At 40.1% G+C, this 23,518-nt stretch overlaps 1 protein-coding gene across 1 annotated transcript in view; it reads left to right on the forward strand.

The window, feature by feature from the left end:
• The first annotated feature begins 83 nt into the window (after window positions 1-83).
• Window positions 84-23,518, forward strand: part of REELD1 (reeler domain containing 1) — a 40,544-nt gene continuing 17,109 nt past the window's right edge. Inside the window, 1 exon segment of the mRNA XM_063603957.1 lies at window positions 84-15,999. The gene's annotated coding sequence lies outside the window, so the exon portion shown is untranslated.

The following is a 23,518-nucleotide window of genomic DNA, read 5'->3' on the forward strand; positions in this document are numbered from 1 at the left end:
TGCTTTTCTTATCCAGCTAAAATGATGCATATATTTTATATATTGTATGGACATATAATTAAAACATTTTGGAGGAATCCTCCTTTATTGCATCCTTTTCTGTTCATACAGAATCCTTGGGTGAATATGTTCTACAAAGGCATCCAGTTTCAGTCTGAAGCTACAAAAAGGGGCCACAGGATCAGAAGTTCAGCCACTGATTGAGTCACCTAAATAGAAAACAGAATTGGAAAGCCAAGAGTGCCACTTGCACATAAGGAGTGGGAATTCGAACTGAGGTGCTGGAGAAATCCTAAAGATGAACAAGATTTCAGTGAGGAGACAGCCCTCCTGTCAGTAGTCCCCCTGCATCTCCTTATGCAATTAGACTTCTTAGGTTTCCCTGCTCCCTTTCAGGAGCATTGGCATCAACGTTATTCTCTCAGTTTATGAACACAGTAGGGGAGGGGCCATTCCTGTACATCTCTCACAGTCAGATTAAAGCAAAGCCTAGAGTTTATAAACATAATTCAGGTTCTAATTGCCGAGCTGAGATTGGGAAAGAATTTTTCCTAACTCTTGTCTAGCAAGTGGCTGTAGGGAGGCCTTTCTCAAAAATCAGCTGTATTTGCCTTTGACATTGTCCAGGAGCAGAGCACCAGGCTTTATGTTGCTTGGCACAAGGCAGTTCCTCTGGTTATGTGACTCCTGCTGAGAGGATTTTCACAATTTATTAATGAGCTTTCCACAACCCTGCTTTATTCTCCAAACAGTTTTACGCTGTCTCTAGGAACAACAAATATATCTGGGCACTATGGTTGAATGAATACCAGACAATTGTGTGAATGTTGTATTGGACTTCCTCTTCCCTCCCTTCCCAATCTAAATAGCATTCCTATTTCAGGAGCCGATGGTGTGATTTGAAACAACTGCTTGGTTGAAGGATGGGGGGCAGGATCGAGAAGGAGAGAGGGAAGGGGCAGTGCTGATTCTGGAGAGGTGTATGTAGTGTTTTGTCTTGGTTTATTTTAAAGATCAGAGAGTAATTGGAAACAATTATTTTTTAATTAATAACTTGGGAAAGGTGAACAGAAGCATTTCACAGGGTTTTACCGTGTGCACACTGAAAATAAAACACTTTATGCTATGCTTCAATAATTTATCACTTCTTGACAGGGGCTTGGAAAAGGTCCAGTATGTAAGTACAAATCACCAATTTGCTCTTTTATAAATGAGTTCTTTTAAGGAGAAAATGGATGGCTCTCCAAGTGGAGCATACATGTTCTCATTTGTTTTGTAGAATATGTGGGGCTGCAGGTTATTGTGTCCCTTCATTCACTTATATCAGCCACCTCTAAAAGCAATTCCATTGTAGTCTCCCACTAATCTGTAGCATCCTGTTTTTTCTAACTTCTTCCCTGACCTCGCCTTTGATATATAAGTCTTTATTTTCCCCTTGCCATCTCTCTAGTTTAATAGCTCTACAGTGGAGTACTGTTTTCAACCATGGAACTACTTTTAATCAAGATCGACTTTGGGAAGTGCTGCCATTTTTATGGTAATAAAGGACTGTATTATGCACTTGAACCCGCTCAAGTTGTCCCCTGTGTATACCTTCACATAGTAGAACCATGAAACAAAGTGTAAATGCTAAAATTGCTTTGTTCTTAACTGTAGTCTCCTAGAGGTCAGTGAATGATTTCTAGTTGCATTGTAGCGAAGACATTTGTTCCAGGTTGAAGAATTTTTTACTTGAGAACATACATTTTCCCTGTCTGTGTGCCCCCAAGCCCTGTCTGCCACACTCTTTCTCTTGGGCTGTGACAAAACAGAATGTTTAGCGAGAAACAAAATTGTGCTCGATTTTCAGACTATCTGACTTCATTTTCTGTTTTGGTCTTTGAGCTATTCCTTGGCTAATCTTCCAACAAGTCGAATTGATTCTTATTTCAAAACTGTTTATCCCAAAACAGAGCTGTTGACAAGTACAAATACAGATGGCAGACATGTGGTATGATTTTCATGTTCTCATCTCAGCATTCAGGAAGGGAATGTTATTGAAAGATGGTTTACATCTGAAGCTTTCTGCTCAAGGCAATATGGAATGCATGCTAGGAGCGCTTAATTATGCTTAATTAATAATAGTAACAAATGCTTATGGGATTTCCTTAAGGTCTAAAAGTGCAGCAGCATTGGACTTGCTGTGTAAGGCTTACCGCCCTGGAGGCTATAATAATCTGTAACAATAGAAGCAACCTCTAGGGGGTAAAATTTGTCTTTGATAATCACTGACTCTTGGGTGACCTCAGTACAGCATTCCAGGCCAAAGATCCAGAATGTTCCCTTACTGGGGGCAGACACGCCTATGATTGCACTGACCTTTGTCCTCCGAGCAGATGATCCTCCAGAGTACTGGCTAGCTCTTAGATTCAGAGGTAAATCCCAGCCCATGCTGTGGCCTTGCTGTTCCCCACAGCCCAATTGCATTAACTATAATTTTTTTTTCTCCACAAAAAGAAATAGTTGGTGAAAGGAAGACAACCTGCAGTTTTTCTCCCCACCGACCTGGTTTCAGGAGGCCGTGTGCTCAGTGGAGTGTCTCTGCCTGTCTTTGCTAAGCTTGCCCCTGACCATTGTGGAGGTAGATGCCACCTAAGAGTGGCAGGGTTAGTCCTGACCTCTGGGGTCTGAATATCCAGCAACTGTCTTAATTCCAGTCGCTGCTGTCTGTTGTACCACCAGTACACAGCAGTACAGCTGTGTCTCTGTTGTTGACCAACTAACTTAGATTCACTGTTGAAGTCCAATTAGCCAGAGTGGGGGTGAAAATGCAAGAGTGGATGGTGAGAGTGGTATGTGCCATGTACGACAGGACAGTGGAGAGAGCCCTCTCTGATAACCTGTTAGTCCCTCCTTTAAAAGATGCGGGAGGTGGCCAGGGAGTGGGGATTTCAGAATGTGGTGGCAGAAATCAATTTAGCATTTATTGGGGATCACAGCTGTAGGCAGGCACTGTGCTATACCTTAGGGGGGTAGATAAAAAAGGAAATATGACATTGCACCTTCCATACTGAGTTTGTAGGTTTGGGTATTTATGGGGGAAAGTGGTACCCTCCATCCTTTTTTTAAAAAATTGGGCCAAAATTGTAAGAATTCTTTTAAAAACCTGAACATTTTAGATGGATTTGAGCATCTCAGCTGTATGTTCTTATCTTGAAATTCCAAATAAACTCAGGAGTGGATAATTTTGAAATCTGAACGTTAGCTATGCCCTGTTTACCCACAGGCCCAGGTAGTTCAGCCTCCCATCTTTGTTTTTTTCCTTCCCCTAGAAAAGCCAGCTTTTGTGTGGTTTAACTGAACAATCATGTTGGATATTTTTTTATTTGAAGACCCATTTTGACTCATCTGCAGCACTGAAGGATTTTCTTCATAGTAATTTGGGAGTTATAGCAGATAGAAAGGCAGAGGCATATTCCAGGAATTTCATGAAATATAAAACACTGAAACACTTGGGATAGGCTAGTTTTCAATGCCTAGGTTACACAAATGTCCAAATTCACATGGGCTTAATTTATTCCAAGTTTTATAATGGGATGGATGTTGGTGGGTTTGGCAATATACCATTAATTTGGATTAAAGGAGAGGTTAGTTTATGAAAAGTTTACGTAACAATCTTAGGCAATTTTATTACCATCATGTGCATATGGTATTTCAAGTCACTATTCAGTGTTTATATCAAATAGACGTTTTATTGAACTTGGAAAAATGAAAAAATTAAAAATGTGTAATATGTACGGTAGAGTGGATGTTGCTGGGATACAGGGCTCCTTATACCCCGCCCACAGTAGTGTGTTAGTCACAAACCCCAAATCTCAGTGGTTTGAAACAACTAATGATCTTACTCATGCTCCATGTGCACAGGGGCCCATAGGTGGGACTCCACTGATTGCAGTCACCTGGGGGCCCAGGCCGAGGGAGGCAGCACCTTATGTTTCCACCATCTCAACCTGAGGACTCAGCATCTGCTGCGGCAGGGGAAGGGCAGAAAGGATCACTCCCTGGCTCCTAAAACCTTTTGCTTAAAGCTAGTGTCACTTCTACCCCATTATTAGGCAAAGCAAGTTACACGGTCAGGGCTTACTTTAAGTTTTCAGAAAAGTATAATCCTTTCATGGACCCAGGAGAGACAACCAGAAATACTGGTGAACAGTGGTAGTAACCTACCACATTATGTGTACTAGTCATGGTTCCTCCAGAGAAACAGAACCAATAGGATGTATAGAGAGATTTTAAGGACTTGGCTCCCACAATTGTGGAGGCAAGCCCAAAATCTGCAGGGTAGGCTGGCAGCCTGGAGACCCAGGGAAGAATTGCCACTCAAGTCTGAAGGCTGGCTGCTGGAAGAACTCCCTTTTCCTCCAAGGAAGTCAGTGTTTTCCTATTAATGCCTTCAGCTGATTGGATGAGGCCCACCCACATTATGGGGGGTAGTCTGTTTTATTTACTTTAAATAGGTCTACTTATTTAAATGTTAATCTCATCTTTAAAAAATAGCTTCATAGCAACATCTAGAGTAATGTTTGACCAAATATCTGGGTACCATGGCCTAGCCAAGTTGATACATGAAGTTAACTATCATGGTATGTTAACCATATCCTTTGCATTATACATTTTCTTAATCATTAGTAAAGCATTCAGAAGTATAAAGCATCGGTGTGATTTTTACTATATTGAAAAAAGAATTCTTTCTTTGTTAAGACTTGGGTTGAGGGACCTGTGCTCTTGGTGTCTTAATCTATTTTTCATTAGATTCCAAAGAAAATAGTAACTGGTTTCTTCATGGTTTCAGAAGCTGAGTCTGAATAGATTGTTTTGGTTTGGTTTTGTTGCTGCAGTTTAATTTACAATTTTCCAATTAATATATTCCTATATTTAAAAGAAAATGCAGAAGGTGACCATCTTTCATTAGACCAGGTAATTTTATCTCAAGCCAACCAAATGTGTTCCATCCACATAGTGTGAGGAGATGATCATGGAGTCTTTAGTATACCTCAGAACTTGCCTCATGTAAAATGTGTCTCAAAGGCACAGGGCATGTTACAGCTAAAACTTTACCTTATCACTTTTCATACAGTGGGTTTTTATGACTCTCCCTTTTCAGTATATTCAAAACTCTTTACAAGTATCTTCCTCCTGAGAAAGTGCATGTGCTCCTGTCTTGTTCAAAGATGTCCCATCAACAGGACCTGATCTCCAGTTTGCTTTTGTCTTTTTCCTAATTGTGATATTCTTGGCAGAGCCTGCTTCACATCCTGTTCCTTGTTCCCCCTGGCACTGGCATAGATAGATTTCTGAGATGATTTCTCCATGCTGGGAGTGCAGTAGAGGAGACTCATGAGGATCAGACCTCCACCTTGGTTTCATTAGCCAACTAAACTAATCCTTACATTCTCCTCTCGTAGTCACTGAACAAGGTAGTCCCTTTTTCCACATGAGGAAACCTGAAGCAAAGAGGTTAAAGTGACTTGCCCAGGGTCACTTGGTGAGTCGCTGCAACTACAGTAACAGTTCCTTCTGCTATTTGATCAAGTACATAGGTGTGGGCTCCATTGATTTCTTCTTCTAGCATGCATTTAATTAATAAATCAATCTTCTCTTCTGATTCATCCTACCAGTAGTCGAATGAAGAAGGTCCCAAAGTGTGCACACAGACTGCTGTCCTCTACGTTCAAAGATGATGTTGCTGACAGTGATTTGCTATCATCCGGCTTGAGTGTGACAGGAAATATCAATAGTTGGCCAACAGCCCTTTATACACCGGGCCAAGGTAGAAAACTGCTCCTTGGCTTGTGTCTGCAGGCACTGTTTGCAGAGACTAGCAGTTTTTGAGATGACTTTCTCTTAGAATTTGTTTTTTCTTCCCTGGAGTCTCTCTAATCCTAATTACTACTCAACAGGCTGTTTCCCAGCAGCCGTTTGCTGGACCTTTGTGTTAGAAGCTGTGCATCATCAGACCCAGTAGGTCTGTAGGAGAGAAGTGGAGACAGGCTGTGTGTGCATCTGAATCGACTTTCCCTCCCTGGGCAATGCTGACTAAATCTGTGGTTCTTCTGTCAGTGACTCATTTGCTCAGATGCTGAATGAAGACTGAAGTAATTTATTTTTATTTTTTATTTTTGAGACAGAGTCTCATGCTATTGCCTAGGCTTAAGTGCAGTGGCATGATCTCAGCTCACTGCAACCTCCTCCTGGGTTCAAGCAAATTCTCCTGCCTCAGCCTCCCCAGTAGCTGGAGTAACTTTTCGTATTTTTAATAGAGATGGAGTTTCACCATGTTGGCCAGGTTGGTCTCGAACTCCTGACATCAAGTGACCCACCTGCCTTGGCCTCCCAAAGTGCTGGGATTATAGGCATGAGCCACCATGCCTGGCCCCAAGACTGAAGTAATTTAATGTCTTTTCTCACGTGAGATTTGCCATGTCACTTGGCCCCCTTCTCTGTATCCCTCATTCTCATTTTGTGTACTTAGGACTTTCCCAGGCCCCATTCCTTGAGCACAGCCCATACCCCAAAACCACTCTACCCCCAACCTTGGGCACATTGCTTAAAATCACCATGCAATCATTTTAAATTCAACCATGTTAGGTTGTGCATTTTGTGTTAAGTACATTTTTTGTGACATGTTTACTTACAATTTCTCTTTTCTTATTATCATTTTTCAGTGTATTATAAAACATTAACTTTTTTAAAACTTTTCATTGAAACTGATCACTTTAAGTACTGTGAGGGAAAAATGCAGGATGTCAAAGAGATATAGCAAGCCTCGATCAAAATGCCGTATTGTGTTTGCATTTCCAGAAAAAAGGGGAACATCTATTGTAAAAAAATTAAAATAGATGGGTGAGAGGTTGAGAGATAATAGATAATAGATACTATTTCCCATGATTAGAACTGTTTTCCTGAGTGAACCTATATACCCTGTTCAGAGAAATGAATTTATTTTAACTGAAAGGAAAACCAGGTTGAATGATCATCAGGTAGAGAATTTTTTTGGGGGGGTCGGTGGGGAATGGACAGAGTCTTGCTCTGTCACCCAGGCTGGAGTACAGTGGTGTCGTCATAGCTCACTGCAGCCTCAACATCCTGGCCTCAAGTGATCCTCCCATCTCGGCCTCTTGAGTAGCTGAGACTGCAGGAGCACACCACTATGTCCAGCTAGGCAGATAATTTGAAAGCCATTCTTTTTAATTAAAAACCAGTGCAGACTTTTAACATGATCAGTTTTGCTGCTGTCATTCATTTCCCTTTAATGAAGTGAAATTTACCCCAAATTATGATTCTCTTCTTTCTCCCTCTTTCTACTTCTGTTTTATGGGAGAAGCCAGCTTTTAAACTCTGTAGTTGGAATCCCCTACCCCTACCCCGCCTAAATTATCTTGGCATTATTTCTCTCCTATTTGCCCTTATTCTGAATTTCATGTCAACTTATTTATTATTTTAACAAGCTGACCCTTCCTCAAGCTTTCTGTGTGGAGGGGAAGGGGCTGTGCTGGAGTCCCTGTTGTATCTCAGTGGAAGCTGTTCTCCTGACATAGCTGGTGACTTTGTGGGCAGTTGGTGTGTGAATGCCACTGACCTAGGTACTTCAGGAACTTGACAAAACCTGAAGAAAAGAGTTTCCTATCAGGCTTTTACAACAGTGAGACCAGATCAATTTCAGTGCCATTGTATATCGGAAGCTCCTTGAGGGCAGAGCTGTGTTTCTCTTGGCTTTTTATTTCCAGTGCCTGAAGGTGCCTGAGATATTGGTGTTCATTTGCTGTTTTCCTGCTGACAAATAATTACATAGAAACACAATCCTGGTGTCTTTAGATAATTTACCTAGGTCTTTGGTAAGCATTTTGACTTCCAGATAGAAATTCTCTCATCCTCAACATCAGGCTCATTATTATTATTTGAAAATTTGAAAACACTGGCAAAGAGGCAAGTTGCAGTGCAGTAATAAGGTCCTTAATTTTCTACCATCTGCTGGAAGTTCATTCTGCTGCAAGCTGACCATCTGATGCATTTTTGGTTTGTTGGGCTGACGGTTTTACTGCTTAGAAATCAGAAGAAACAACACACTGGACTCATAAGGAGAGAATGCTCATTGAACGGGGAATTGATGGGAATTTGGGAAAAAAGGTGGCTGTCATCTTGGCGAGTATGCCAGGGAGTGAAATAAGTCTTTTGTTGTTGTTGTTGTTGTTTGTTTTGTTTTTGAGACAGAGTCTCACTCTGTCGCCCAGGCTGGAGTGCAGTGGCGTGATCTCGGCTCACTGCAAGCTCTGCCTCTCGGGTTCACACCATTCTCCTGCCTCAGCCTCCCAAGTCGCTGGGACTACAGGCACCCACCACCATGTCCGGCTAATTTTTTGTATTTTAGTAGAGACAGGTTTTCACCATGTTAGTCAGGATGGTCTCGATCTCCCGACCTCGGGATCTGCCTGTCTCGGCCTCCCAAAGTGCTGGGATTACAGGCGTGAGCCACCTCCCCCAGCTGAAATAAATCTTAAGTGTAGTCAGACACATATCCCAGCCTTTGTGAAAGCAGTTATAAAAAGTTCAGTTCAGGAAAAAAAATATATATATATCATCTTGTGGGAAGACACAGAAAGTTTACGAAAATTTGTAAAGTATCTTTTTGAATACAAACTCCAAAGAGAAAGAAAAAGAGAGCCTTCAGAGAGCTAACACATATTCAAGTCTTACTTTGTGCTGGCCATTGTTCTAAGCTCTTTACAACTAATTTCATCTTCAGAACAACCCTATGAAATTGATATTATTATTCCATTTATAAATGAGGAAATTGAAGCACACAGAAAGGAAGAAACTTGCTCAATATCACCCAGTTAGTTACTGGCAGAGGTGAGATTTAAACCCAGCAGTCTGGGTCCAGAGACTTTAAACCACTTGCACCTGAATATGTCAAGAAGCCCAAGCCCATTTTGAGTTAATTTTTATATGTGTTGCAAGATAAGCATCCATTTTCATTCTTTTGCATGTGGATATCCAGTTTCCTAGCACCATTTATTGAAGAAACAGTCCTCTCTCCATTGTGTGTTCTTGGTACCTTTTTCTAAAATCAATTGATCTTAGATATGTGGGCTTATTTCTGGGGTCTCTGTCTTGTTCCATTGGTCAGTATGTCTGTTTTCATGCTAATACCATGCTGCTTCAATTATTATAACTTTGTAATAGATTTTGAAGTCAGGCAGTGTGATGCCTCCAGCTTGTTGTTTTTGTTCAGTATTGCTTAGCTATTTGGGGTCTTTTGTGGTTCCATACACATTTTAGGATTGTTTTTTCTATTTCCTTAAAAAGTGATATTGGAATTTTGAGAAGAATTACATTGAATCTGTAAATTGTTTTGCATAGTATGGACATTTTAACAATATTGATTCTTTCAATTCATGAACATGGGACACCTTTCGATTCGTTTGTGTCCTCTACTATTTCTATCATCAATGTTTTATAGTTTTCAGTATATAAATCTTTCACCTCCCTGGTGAAATTTACTCCTAAGTGGTTTTTTTTTTAATGTTATTGTAAATGAAATTGGTTTCTTCATTTCTTTTTGAGGTAATTCATTTTTAGTGTAAATAAATGTTACTGATTTTTTTTTCTTCTTTTTAGACAGAGTCTCACTCCCATCGCCCAGACTTGAGTGCAGTGATGTGATCGCTGCTCACTGCAGTCTCAGCCTTCCAGGATCAGGTGATTCTCTCACCTCAGCCTCTTGAGTAGCTGGGTAATAGGGAGATGCTGATCAAAAGGTACAAAATTTCAGTTGGGAGGAATAAGCTTTAGTGATCTATTACACAGAATGTATAATAATGTATATTTCAAAATTGCTAAAAGAATATATTTTAAATGTTTTCACCACAAAAAAATGATAAATGTGTTAGGTGTTGGATTTGTTAATTAGCTTGATTTAATCATCCCACAATGTAAACATATATCAAAACATCATATTGTAGCACATAAATATATAATATATACAATTATTATGTTAATTAAAATTTAAAATAATTACTTGAAAAGAAGACCAAACTCCCAGATATGCTGAGACTTTTCAGAATAAAGTGGACAACAAAGGGACAAGGCCACTCATTAATGAGGATAGCCTGGTGTTAACAGATGGCGTGGAGGCCAGGCAACTCGGGTCTTATTTTGTTTCTTTGTCCTTCAAAAAGAATCATCTCCAAGCTGAAAATATTTCTAGGGGAGAAACGGAATCCACCAAAATAAAGAAGACTGGAACTCCTCTAAGTTAACTCTCCAGGGGCACTGATGACATCACACTGCACAAAGCAACTTGCAGGTGACACAGGAAACACTGTTAGGCGCCTGTGAGACATTGAGGAAAATGAGACATGAGCAAATAAATGCCCTGGTTTTAAAAAGGAAGAAAAGGTAGGGAAACAACAGACCAGCAACCTTGATGCAAAAACCGTGAATACTCAAAAGAAGTAGAAAATATGTAGAAAAAAAGTTGTGGTTTAAAAGCCAATATGGGTTCACTTAAAGAAGGCATGTCAAGACCACAGAATATTTTAATAGGTCTAGAAACTACATCTATTAAAATATGTAGAACCTATACCTTCTACACTACTAAACTAGAAGGATATTGTAATTGTAACATCATCGTCATCATTGATGCCACTATCATTATCATCCTGGGTAAAAACTACTGAGCAGTTTCTTTGTTACAGGTGCTATATATCTGCAACACTCAGTATAAACTGCCTCATTTAATCCTCAGAACCAACCACCCTATGTCATAGTATGGTCTCACTTAATCTTAGCAACACATTGAACAAAATTTCTTAACTATGTGGACAAAAATAAAATAGAGTAGTTGTTAGTATGACTGGAGGATTTATAACTGCTTGGAAAAGAAAAGGCAGTGCACATAAATACAGCCATGTGGGCAACTATACTTAAAATGTATCACAACCTCCTGTACTTGGTTCTATAGAGTTTATTATTTTCATCAACTCCCAGGTAAAGGAATCAAAGATTTTTCATATTATGTAGTATAAGGAAGGATGGATAATACTAGGAATAATAGAATCAAGAGTAAAAAAATTCAATAAGCTAGAGTAAGAGAATGAAAGCAATAAGCTGGAGACAAAAGGCATTTCAATTTAGGATTTTTTTTAAAAGCTATATAACACAGTTTGGGGAGACCCAGAATTATTGAGTCTCATTGTTGAAAGAAATGTTTGCTCTTCTAGCCCACCCAAGAAGTCCCACTAAGTAGTTCTCTAGTTCTGTGTTTTTCAGTCTGCATAATATGGCATGGGAAATTAAATCAATTTAGTGGTTAAAGGTCATCAATAAAAAAATGGAAACAAATCAATGTGCACCATTTATAGCATTTAGTATTATTGTGTTAAATGTGTTTCCATTTTATTCTTGGTGTGGGTGCACTTGGGGCTGATAAAAAACATATTTTCTACCATAGGTTGTGGTCAAAAAATTTGAAATCCACTGCTATGGCCAATGCTTAAATACCTTTCTTTCACTGCCTCATTTACAGATACTGTCTACAAGGAAATCTGGGGGGCATCCTTTTAGTTTTTGTACACATCTGGCTCATAGGGAGATATTTTTCTTTTAGTAGTGAATTTAAATTTGTCTCACTGTAGCTTGAGCACCTTGGTTTGTGTCTCAGCCTTGCCACATACTGGTCATAAGATCTTGCTCAAATCATTTTACCTCTTTAATCCAAAATTTTTCTTATCTGTAAAAATGGCAATATTTTAAATAACAGATCGATATTTTCCATACCTATTATGAGGGTAAAATTGATTTTTTTAAAATAGAAGGCATATTTAAAACTCTGAAGATTTTACAAATACTATTCTTTATAACCCTTAAGTTTACCTTAAACAAACCTAATCTTTTGTTGTCAACCCTTCAGATATTTTAGGAAGCTATTATGAATCTTCTTTCCTCAAGATGAAACTCCTTGTTGGCTCAACTGCTCTTCACAGATGCATAATTTTGGAGTCCATACACCACTCTGGTCACTCTCTTTAGAATATACTCCAGTTTTGTACATTTATTCTATTTTCAACTGTATGTTAATTTTAAAGTACAGCATGCAACATGAAAATTAACACGCACACAATGAGAAGAGCTGTGTTAGGCGAAGGAGCTTATTGATGATTACTTTGCTTTTTCAAAAATTGTGTTTAATGTTGGCATATACCCCATCTTCCATAGAAATAAAGTAGGGTGTTCAGGATCTAATTTCAAATGTAGACTAGTAATCTCAAAGTGTAATGGGACAATTATATCCCTTGTTCAGGAGACAAAATTGCTCCCAAAACCTTTTTTTGTTCTGTTTTTTCATGGCATATTTTAAGCTTAAAACCCTAAAGGTTTTGTTTTGTTTTTAAGTGTCTGCTTGTGAGCCCTATCTCCTCCATCCTGGGTTTAAGCCATTGGTTTTTTCTGACCTAAGAAAAGCACTTAACATTTGTCCTTGTTTAATTTCATCTTGTTAGATTCAGCTCATTGCTCTGGGCTGTCAAGATCATTTTTCATCATTATTCTGTCATGCAGTCATCTGCCTGCTCCTCCCAGTGGCTGGTCACCCACAGGCCAGAGGTGCATGCCCGCCACACCTTTCTCACACAGTGCTGGAGGGAAGCCACAGGGAACCCCTGTCCAGGTGACGTGACAGAGCTGACAGTCAGCATCCTTTAGGGGACGTTCTGCAGCCAGTTTAGAATGTATCTAGTTGTCTTTGTGTTATTTTAACCAATTTTTCTTTTTATGGTCCCTAAAGGTAATGAGAAATAGGCAGCTGATTATGTTTACCATTTTTACTTCTCTGCCAGGAAGCTCAGAGTGTGGGTCAACGGTCCATTTTTAATGGGTCTAAGCCACTTTTAAAATCTAGTAAAAATAAAATAATAACACATGATATATTAGGGTTCTCCTGTAAACAAAACCAACAGGAGATAGGTAGATATAGATATAGATGTGCCTATATAGAGAAATGTAGTACTCCCTTCCTATCCGTGGTTTCATTGTGGTTTTAGCTATCTGTATCAGCCATGGTCTGAAAATATTACATGGGAAATTCCAGAGATAAACACTTCATAGGTTTTAAGTGTGCCCTTTTCTGGGCATGGTGAAATCTCGTGCTGTCCCACTCCATCCCACCTGGACATGGGTCATCCGTTTGTCCAGCGTATTCATGCCATAGACACTCTCTACCCATAAGTCACTTGGTGGCCATGTCAATCACCAGATCAACTGTCTCAGTATTGCAGTACTTGTATTCAAAGAAGCCTTTTTTGATTTCATAATGGCCCCAAAGCCCAAGAATAGTGATGCTGGCAATTCGGATATGCCAAAGAGAAGCTGTAAAGTGCTTCCTTTAAGTGAAAAGAAGAACATTCTCAACTTAATAAGGAAAGAAAAAGAATCATATACGGAGGTTCCTAAGATATAAGATAAGAATAAATCTATCTGTAAAATTGTACAGAAGGAAAAAGAAATTCATGCTAATTTTGCTGTCATACCTCAAACTATAAAAGTTATGGCCACAGTACATGTTAAGTGCTTAGTTAAGATGGAAAAGATATTCAATTTTTAGATAGAAGATGTGAACAGAAATATGTTCCGATTGATGACAATCAGGGTTGGTACTATCTGTGGTTTCAGGTATCCACTAAAGGTCATGGAATATATACCCCTTGGATAAGGGGGAACTACTGTATAGATAGAGATGGAGATGGAGATAGAGATGGAGATGGAGATAGAAATAGAGAGAGAGAGAGATAGAAGTATAGGTATACCTCTCTTTGTGCTTTGCAAATGTGTTTTTTACGAATTGATGGTTTGTAGCAACTGTGTGTCGAGCAAGTCTATGAGTGACAGTTTTCCAACAGCATGTGTTCACTTTGTATCTTTGTGTCACATTTTGGTAATTCTCACAATATTTCAAACTTTTTCCTGATTATTGTATCTGTTATGATGATCTCTAATCAGCGACCTTGTTGTGACTATTGTAATTCTCTTGGTGCACCATGAACTGCACTCATGTCAAATGGCAAACTTAATCAATAAATGTATCTGTTCTGACTGCTCCACCAACCAGCCATTCCCCCATCTTTCTCCTTATCTTTGGGCCTCCCTATTCCTTAAGACATGAGACTATTGAGATTAGGCCAATTAATAATCCTACAATGGCATTTAAGTGATCAACTGAAAGGAAGAATCAAAGGACTCTTACTTTAAATCTAGAAATGATTAAGCTTAGTGAGGCAGGCATGTTGAAAATTGAGATAGACTAAGAGCTAGGCCTCATGCACCAGACAGTTAGCCAAACTTTGAATCCAAAGGAAAAGTTCTTAAGGGAATTTAAAAGTGCTACTCCAGTGGACACATGAATGATAAGAAATCAAAACAGCCTTATTGCTCATATAGAGAAAGTTTTAGTGGTCTGGACAGAAGATCAAACCACATCATTCTCCTAAGCTAAAGCCTAATCCAGAGAAAGTCCCCAACACTCTTCAATTCCATGAAGTCTGAAAGAGGTGAGGAAGATGCAGAAGAAAAATTTGAAGCTAGCAGAGGTTGGTTCATGAGGGCTAAGGAAGGAAGAGTCATCTCCATAACACAAAAACACAGGATGAAGCAGAAAGTGCTGATACAGAAGCTGCAACAAGTTATCCAGGAGATCTAGAAGATAACTGATGAAGCTGGTGCCACTGAACAACAGATTTTCAATGTAGACAAAACAGCCTTCTGTTGGAGGAAGATGCCACCTAGGACTTTCATAGCTAGAGAGGAGAAGTCAATACCTGGCTTCAAAGCTTCAAAAGGCAGCTGACTCTCTTGTTTGGGCTAATGTGGCTTATGACTTTAAGTTAAAGTCAATGCTCATTTATTATTTGAAAATCCTAGGGCCCTTAAGAATTATACTAAATCTACCCTGCCTGTGCTCTATAATGGAACAATAAGGCCTTGATGACAGCACTTCTGTTTACAGTATGGTTTACCGAATACCTTAGCTCACTGTTGATACCAAGTGCTCCGAAAAAAAAATATTTCTATTAAAATATTACTGCTCATTGACAATGCACTCAGTCATCCAAGAGCTCTGATGAAGATATACAAGGAGATTAGTGTTTTCATGCCTGTTAACACAACATCCATTCTGTGGCCCGTGGATCAAGGAATAATTTCCACTTTCAAGTCTTATTATTTAAGGAATAGATTTTGTAAAGCTATTGCTGCCATAGATAGTGATTCTTTTGATGAATCTGGGCAAAGTAAATTGAAACCTTCTAGAAAGGATTCACTATTTTAGATACCATTAAGAAAATTAACGATTCATGGGAGGAGGTCAAAATATCAACAGTAACAGGAGTTTGGAAGAATTTGATTCTAACCATTATCGATGATTTTGAGGGGTTCAAGACTTTACTGGAGGAAGTCATTGCAGATGTGGTAGAAATAGCAAAAGAACTAGAATTAGAAGTGGAGTCTAAAGATGTAACTGAATTGCTGCAATCTTGTTATAAAACTAATGGATGAGGAGTTGCTTCTTATGGATGAGCAAAGAAAATGGTTTCGTGAGGTGGAATCTACTTTGAGCATTGTTGAAATGATGCCATGGCTTTAGAATATTACATAAAGTTAATTGATAAAGCAGAGGCAGAGTTTGGGAAGATTGACTCCAATTTTGAAAAGTTCTACTGTGGGTAAAATGCTATCAAACAGCATTGCATGCTATAGAGAAATCTTCTGTGAAAGAAAGAGTCAATCAATGTGGCAAATTTTATTGTTGTCTTATTTTAAGAAATTGCCACAACCACCTCAGCTTTCATCAATCACCACTCTGATCCATCAGCATCGAGGCAAGACCCTCCAACAGCAAAAAGATCATGACTCACTGAAGGCTCAGATGATCATTAGCATTTTTTGGCAATGAAGTATTTTTATATTAAGGTATGTATACCTTTTTTTAGACATAATGTTATTACACACTTTGAAGACTATATAAACATAACTTTTATATGCACTGGGAAGCCAAAAATATTGTGTCACTCTCTTTATTGTGATGTTCGCTTTATTGCGGTGATCTGGACCCAACCAAACCTGCTATATCTCTGAGTTATGCCTGTACAGATATAGAGAAAGAGATTGATTATAAGGTATTGGCTCACATGGTCATGGAAGCTGAGAAGTCCCATGATCTGCTGTCTATAAACCAGAGACCCAGGAAAGCCAGTGGTGTCATTTGAAGGCCTGAGAGTCCAAGAGTCACTGATATAGATTCCAGTTTGAGTGCCAAGGCCTGAGAATCAAACCTCTGAGGGCAGGAGAAGCTCAATGCTCCAGCTCAACGGTCAGAGAGTGAATTCAACTGTTCTTAGCCCTTTTGTTCTAAACAGGTCCTCAGTGGATTGAATGAGGCCCATGCACACTGGGGAGGGAAATCTACTCAGCCCATCAACTCAAATACTAATCCCTTCCAAAAACACCCTCACAGACACACGTAGAGATAACGTTTAGCCAGCTATCTGGTTTCTGTTGACACATAGAATTAACTATCACAAGTGGTAAATGCAGAAAAAATAACTACTGGGTACTGGACTCAATACCTGGGTGATGAAATAATCTGTACAACAAACCCCCATGACATGAGTTTAACAATGTAACAAACCTGTACATGTACCCCCGAACCTAAAGTAAAAATTGAAGAAAAAAGAAAAGCAAAATATACTAAGGACTATCATACCAGAATTTTGTATAAACTTAAACTATTTCAAGTAGTATTTTCTGCTTACCTATAGATTCCTCCATCAGAGACATGTGAATTGGGCTTTGTGGGGGAAAGTGCAGGTGTTTTGGGGAGGAGTAAAACTGATGCTAATCATTGCTGCTCCCCTATCTTGTGAGATAGGGAAAACAGTCAACATAGGGTTTAGTGAAAAGATGGTGTTAAAGAAGTCTCATTGGCTTGGCCTATGGTAGACCTTCTGTTAAACTCTTAAGGGATCTATTGCCATGTGGATTTTGCTCACGTTACTGAAGGGTTTTTATGGGAAGAAATTGTTAAGCACTGAAGGGGAATTGGGAAATCTGGTATTTCTACTTCCAGCTTTTCTAGACTGCTTGCTGGATGGTTGGAAACAAATGATTAAATTTCCTAAGGTGCCTCAAACTCATTAAGCTGGGGCCACTCACATACTGGTGGTGTGCTAAGCGGGCTCCTGGGATTCTGTGTCACCAGGCAGTTTGCTCCCAGGAGAACTGGCTCAGATCCTAGCAGTAAGTGCCAGCGTAACGTTTCACAGCTTTGGGGTGCTGCCTGAGAAGTTGACTCTATTGCTGTTTTGCAGGAGGTGGTGAAAGAGGCCTGTCGGTTTTAGATGTCTGTTTAGTAAAAGAAAGGACTGTGATGGCAGACTTGCAGCCGGTTTGAAGGAAATGTGGATCCAGCTCTGGAGCTGAGTCTTAGAGCAAAAGAAGGAATTGGTCCTGCAGAAATGGCCCATGAACGTGGACCAGAGAAACACTTTTGGAGTTTGGCATTTGCAGGTTCCTTGAAAAAATGTTTTAAAATTAAAAGTTAAAAAATTTGATGAAGGACTTTCTCATTCAAAGATTTTAGTATTTCCCCATTGCCAAGGGAGAGTGGGGGCTAACCAGACAATTAGTTGCTTCTTGCTGCAGAGTGGATAAGAGGTTTGGATTGCCTCTTTAAAGGAGAGTAAACCCTGTTTGTTGTGACTGCTTCTGTGATGGGCGATCAAAGGGCAGTGTGGACGGTGAGAAAATAAAGGATGACATTTAGATACTCAACCATAATGCTGCATTCTTTACTTTTAAAAAGAGAGAGAAAGAAGAAAAGAAAATATATCCTTACAATTTTTAAATGTTCTTTAATTTGAGAAAACCTGCCATGGATGGAAGGAAGGACAAACATTTGACATTGTTCAATATTGAGGGCTCCTGAAGTCTAGTTACCCTGAAATAGCTTTTACCTTCTTGCTTTGAAGTAGTGGGTCCCAAAATCAGTTTGCCCGCTTCTGGTAGGTTTGCAGGGTTAGGATGTGAGGTCTGCAGAGAAAGAAAGTTCCGGCTGGATTTCTTACTTACTCAGAGTGGCCCTCCAAACCCTGGTCCGTGTCAGAGAAGCAGGAAACCAAAGTCTTGTCTCCCACCCTTAATTAGCTTTTTGGAACCATCCGACATCACTTTTTCTGTATGTTTCCGTGTTCATGACTATACAATGGCCATTGTAACAGCTTAGAATTTAGGGGCACAGGCTCCAGAGCTACTCTGCAGGGGTTTGAAACTTAGCGCCTCCATTCATGGGCAATGTGACTTCAAACAAGTTGCTTTAATCTTTCTGTGCCTTAGCTTTCTCATCTGTAAAGTGGAAATGGGATTAGAACATATTTTATAGGATCATTGTGAGGATTAAGTGAGTTCATACATGCTCAGTGTTAGCTGTGTGCCTGGCACATGGTAAGAGTTCAATACATGGGACCTATTATCCTTGGAAAGGTTGGAAAAAGGATGCATTAAAATAAGTGGAACACATAGAGTTCTGAACAGAGAGATCCATGTACCTTTGTCTTCTTTAGCGTAGGTCTATGCTACATTATTTCACAGATAACTTACGATGTTCATAGTGCTGTGCTACGCATCCAAGCTCGGCAATTTTAAGACAATTCCTACCCTACAGGGATTTAGAGCTAGGTCAGTAGGAAAGATGGCACACTTAAAGCTGATCAGTTGCAATCCAGGGCAGTGTATGGGATCAAGTGCCTACACAAGGATAAAGGGTGTACATGGTGTAGGATCCTAAAAAGATACGATAAAACATTCATATACGTATAATAGAAGTCCCCAGAATTATTCAATGCCAATCTTTGAGGTTCATTTTTGCATGCAGTCACAAGATATGAATGTTTAGGCTTTGAAAAGGGAAAAAGAGCCTCTTAATCAACTCCAGGTAATGCTTTTTCTGTCCTGCTATAACAATACATGATCATATTTCTCTAATCATGTATCTCGTCGTTTTGCAATTATCTGCTGATGCATTACTCTGCTTTACCAGCCCTGGAGGAGTGAAGACTATGTGTTATTCATCTTTATATCCCCTGCCCAGAGCCCATGACCTGCACTTAGTAGGCATTTAATAAAGGTTGGCTGAAGGAATGAATAAATGCTCAGAGTACATTTCCAGCGTAACTAAAATTGAATGCCACCAACTCCCCTCTTTTGGACATAGATTATAGTACTTGTCCAGACTCCCTAAATGCCATTTTTTGACCCCCACTTTGCCTCCATACAAAAGGTCTCCAAGTCTTACTTCCATTTACTCTCTCAACATCTCAGTCCCCACTATCCTGCATCAAATGCGCCTCATTTTATGTCTGGATAATTACTACAAACACAGCTAGTGTTCACACCTTTGTTCAAGCTCTCTCTCCTGCTTTGAATATCCTTTTACCCATCTCATCTGTCTAAACTCCACCTAACCTCTAAAATCAACCATATTTTCCTGATTCTACTTGAAATATTCTGGCATCCCAGACTCTGGTAACCTGGCTTTTATCTCTCTTCTGATCATAGCTTGTTTACTGCTCTGCATCACTGCTAGAGAGCATCTAATCCTTACAACACCTTTGTGAGAAATCTAATAGTCTCCCTATTTTGCAGATGGTAAAACTGAGGCTCACCAGCATTAACTTTCCAAGGTCATGTAACTAGTTTGCTGTCTGACTTCAGAGCTCTTTCTTCTTTACCTTGCTACCTCACCCCAAGTAAAATGTCAGTTCCTAGGGAGAAGATCCTGCCGATACTTTATCAGCAGACTCTCTTGCAAGTTGCTTTACAAATAGTAAGAATTCAAATATTAATTAACTTAGAAATCCTGTTTGACTGTACTGTTCTTTAACAGGGATAATGAAGGAGAGGATTATTGGGTAGAATAAAAGCACTAGGCTGGGCACAGTGGCTCACACCTGTAATCCCAAGATTTCGGGAGGCAGAAGCAGGAGGATTGCTTGAGCCCAGCCAGGAGTTTGAGACTAGCCTAAGCAATATGGTGAAACTCTAGCTCTACAAAAAATACAGAAATTAACCAGGAGTGGTGGCACATGCCTATATTCCCAGCTACTCAGGAGGCTGAGGCTGGAGGATCACCTGAGCCTGGGAGTTGAGGCTGCAGTGAGCTGTGATTGCACCATTGCACTCCAGCCTGGATGACAGAGTGAGACCTTGTCTCAAAAGAAAAAAAAAAAGGCACTCAACTTTTTTTTTTTAAATGGCAGAAAGTGCACAGTAGCATGGAGGATGATGCAAAAGTCAGCAGACCTGCTAAACATACATGAATGACCATTGACTTCCCACTTTCATGTAGAGTTTAAAGAGAATTGTATTTTTCTCTTACATAGATTATCCCAGCACTCCAGAAATCTTCAGATAGTTTTAAAAAATCTGTCTAAACATTAAAATGCTAATCACAATGATGATACTGGAATAGCAGATTTCTATGTAAAAACACCAGTCAATCTCAGCAGGAAGTCATTACCAAGGTAGGAAAAACATTTGGATAGGAAAGACTGTTCATGAGTTACAAAAGCCATTATCTTCATCTCCAAGATCTTTGAAAATGAAGAAAATGTCCACTTGTCTGCTGGAGTGAAGGAGCAGGAAACAGGACTAGAATAGTGAGCTCAACAGGTTCCTCCTTCATTTGCAAACTTTTCCAAGGCAGACTCTTAAACCAGGAGTGAGTGTGGGATGGTGTCAACGCAGGTTATAATTACGTGCCAGACTTTAATGCATGCCATCTCAAGCTGTTTTAAGAGTAGCTCATTCTTATGCCTTTATAACTAAAATAAAACCTTAAAAATGTGTATCATTTTCTTGCTGGAAGAAATAGAAGAGATTATTTAATTCAAACCTTTTTATTTTATACTGAGGCAACCCAGAGAAGTTAAGTGATTTACCGAAGGACACAGAGTATCTGATTTATAACCATAAAACCCACCCCAAGACTTTCCCTTGGTATGACATTAATATTAACTGTTCTACTCAGGGCCAGGGGATGTTAAGGTAACAGATTCAGTCATGTTAATATATCAAGTCCAGCCAAATTGCTAGTGTGAAATGACCTCAAGCAGATTCCCAAAATAAAAGCAAAAAACAAACAAAACACAGTATTTTCTTGCTTTCCGGGTGCACACAGCTGGGTCTCCTTCATGTGGGTGGGGATTGGAGGCCAACTCACTGCTGTCTCTCGGGCTTCGGGCTTAGCGCATGGTCTGGCTCACAGCCACACTCTCTCACCGCCTCCTCTCCGTGGTGGGCACCAACCCTCTCTGTGGCTCAGCCAGTTTTCTCTTTCCCCAGACAAAACAGGTACAGAGCCCTTCCTTTGTCTCAAACCCCATACTAAGTACCAACTCCTTATTATTTATTACCTCATTGAAACTTCACCAGCACTTCGGGATGCAGGTACTGGAACTGGTAGTTATCCTCATCTTGTAGATTATGTTACAAAGCTATTCTGTAGCAAAACTGTAGGGAAAAACCTTATCTATCACTTCCTGAATGCTGTGGGAACTTTTGGCAAGTTACAGAAACACTGTGACTCAGTTTCCTTATCCATAAAATGAGATAACAATAGTGCAGACCTCATTGTGTTGCTGTATCGATGAGGTAATTTGCCAACTAGCTGACTAGAATAGTGTGTGGTACTGTGCAGGCATTATATAAATATGCTGTTATGTTTAATTACTATCCTATCCCCTCAGTGCCTCTTACACATCCTGCACGTGGTACAATACGGCCTCAGGTCTGACCCCACACCATGACCTGTGGCTCAACCACCTTCCTTTGTACAGACCTGCGCTGATAAATATGGTAGCAGCTTACCACATGTGGCTTCGGAGCACTTGAGATGTGTCTAGTCTGAATTGAGACGTGCTGTAAGTGTAAAATACCACTGGATATCAAAGACTTACTGTGAAAAAAAGAATGCAAAATATCTCACTAATGATATTTTATATGCTGATTGCATGTGAAATGTTTTCAATATATTGAATTGACTAAATTTATTATTAAAACAAATGTCATTTGTTCCTTTTCACGTTTTTTAAAAATAAGGAGAGTCCAATTTTTTTGTTTGTTTTTGAGACAGGGTCTCACTCTGTCGCCCAGGCTGGAGTGCAATGGCACGATCTCAGCTCACTGCAACCTCCACCTCCCAGGTTCAAGCAATTTTCCTGCCTTAGCCTCCAGAGTAGCTGGAATTACAGGCACGTGCCACCATCCCTGGCTAATTTTTGTATTTTTTGGTAGAGATGGGGTTTCAACATGTTGGCCAGGCTGGTCTTGGACTCCTGACCTCAGGTGATCTGCCTGTCTTGGCCTCCCAAAGTGCTGGGATTACAGGCGTGAGCCCCTGCGTCCGGCCTAGAAAATTTTAAATTACATATGTGGCTTGCATTCTATTTCTATTGGCCAGCACTCGTATAGAGTAGCCTTGTATGTGTTCTTGGTCAGATTCCCAGGGAGAGTTTCTGTCTCAGCCCTGAGTCAGCAGGGCCCTCCCCTGTGATGAATGCCCCCCGGTACAATCAGCTTTGTGGGGAGAGTGGCATAAGATGCGCTGCCGGCTCAGCAGAGGCTGTGGGTGTGGCAGGCAGGATAAGACCATGTCTAAGATATGGTGTCCTCCTGATTTTCAACAAGAAATATTACATGAGCAAATGGCAGGATTATTTATTGAGCCATGCAGGTGCGCTGTCTCTACCTTTGCACTCCTCTCCTCATTCTAATTGGTAGTTGAGCCTTTTGAGAATCCGTATATCCAGGGAGTTTGTGATTCAGGGCCAAAGCTGAGGTGTTGGAGATTACCACTCTACCTGTGGTAGGTGGATTATGCCAGGTGGCCCAGGGTAATGGGGTGAGAGTAAAAAAAAAAGGAGAGGAGGGACACTTTTGTCTCTAAGACTGGGATAGGAGCAGAGTGGAGTGGAGAAGAGGTTAGCCACTCTCCTGCTAGGGGCAGAGATCTATGTCAGGACCCAGTGGAGGGGGGTGGGAAGAACCTCAGCAGGGAAAGGCCACAGGGTGCATCTGGGAGGCTGAGCTCTCAGCACCCAGGCCACAGCCTTGCTGAAGACCTGAGCCCCTTTTTTGCATAGAAGCCTTCCAACTAACAGTCTTCAAGTGACCACATGAGCTCTGAAAACTATCATAACAGCAGCCATGGAAGGAATGTATCCTAATTTTCTAGACCTCCCAGAATTTCTCATGACTCAGTGGGAGATTGAGATTGCCTCCAATCCTAGTGGGATAGAAGCTTAGAGAAACCAAATTGAATTTGTTTGCTTTTGTTCTGTGTGTGGGGAATACTGGAATCCTAGGCCAAGGAAGCCCAACTTCCCTTGGTGTTTATAGGATAGATAGTCTCATCTACACTTGCAACAAAAGGCTT

This window comes from Pan paniscus, chromosome 3 (genome assembly GCF_029289425.2).
Source record: "Pan paniscus chromosome 3, NHGRI_mPanPan1-v2.0_pri, whole genome shotgun sequence".
NCBI classification, from domain to species: Eukaryota; Metazoa; Chordata; class Mammalia; order Primates; family Hominidae; genus Pan; species Pan paniscus.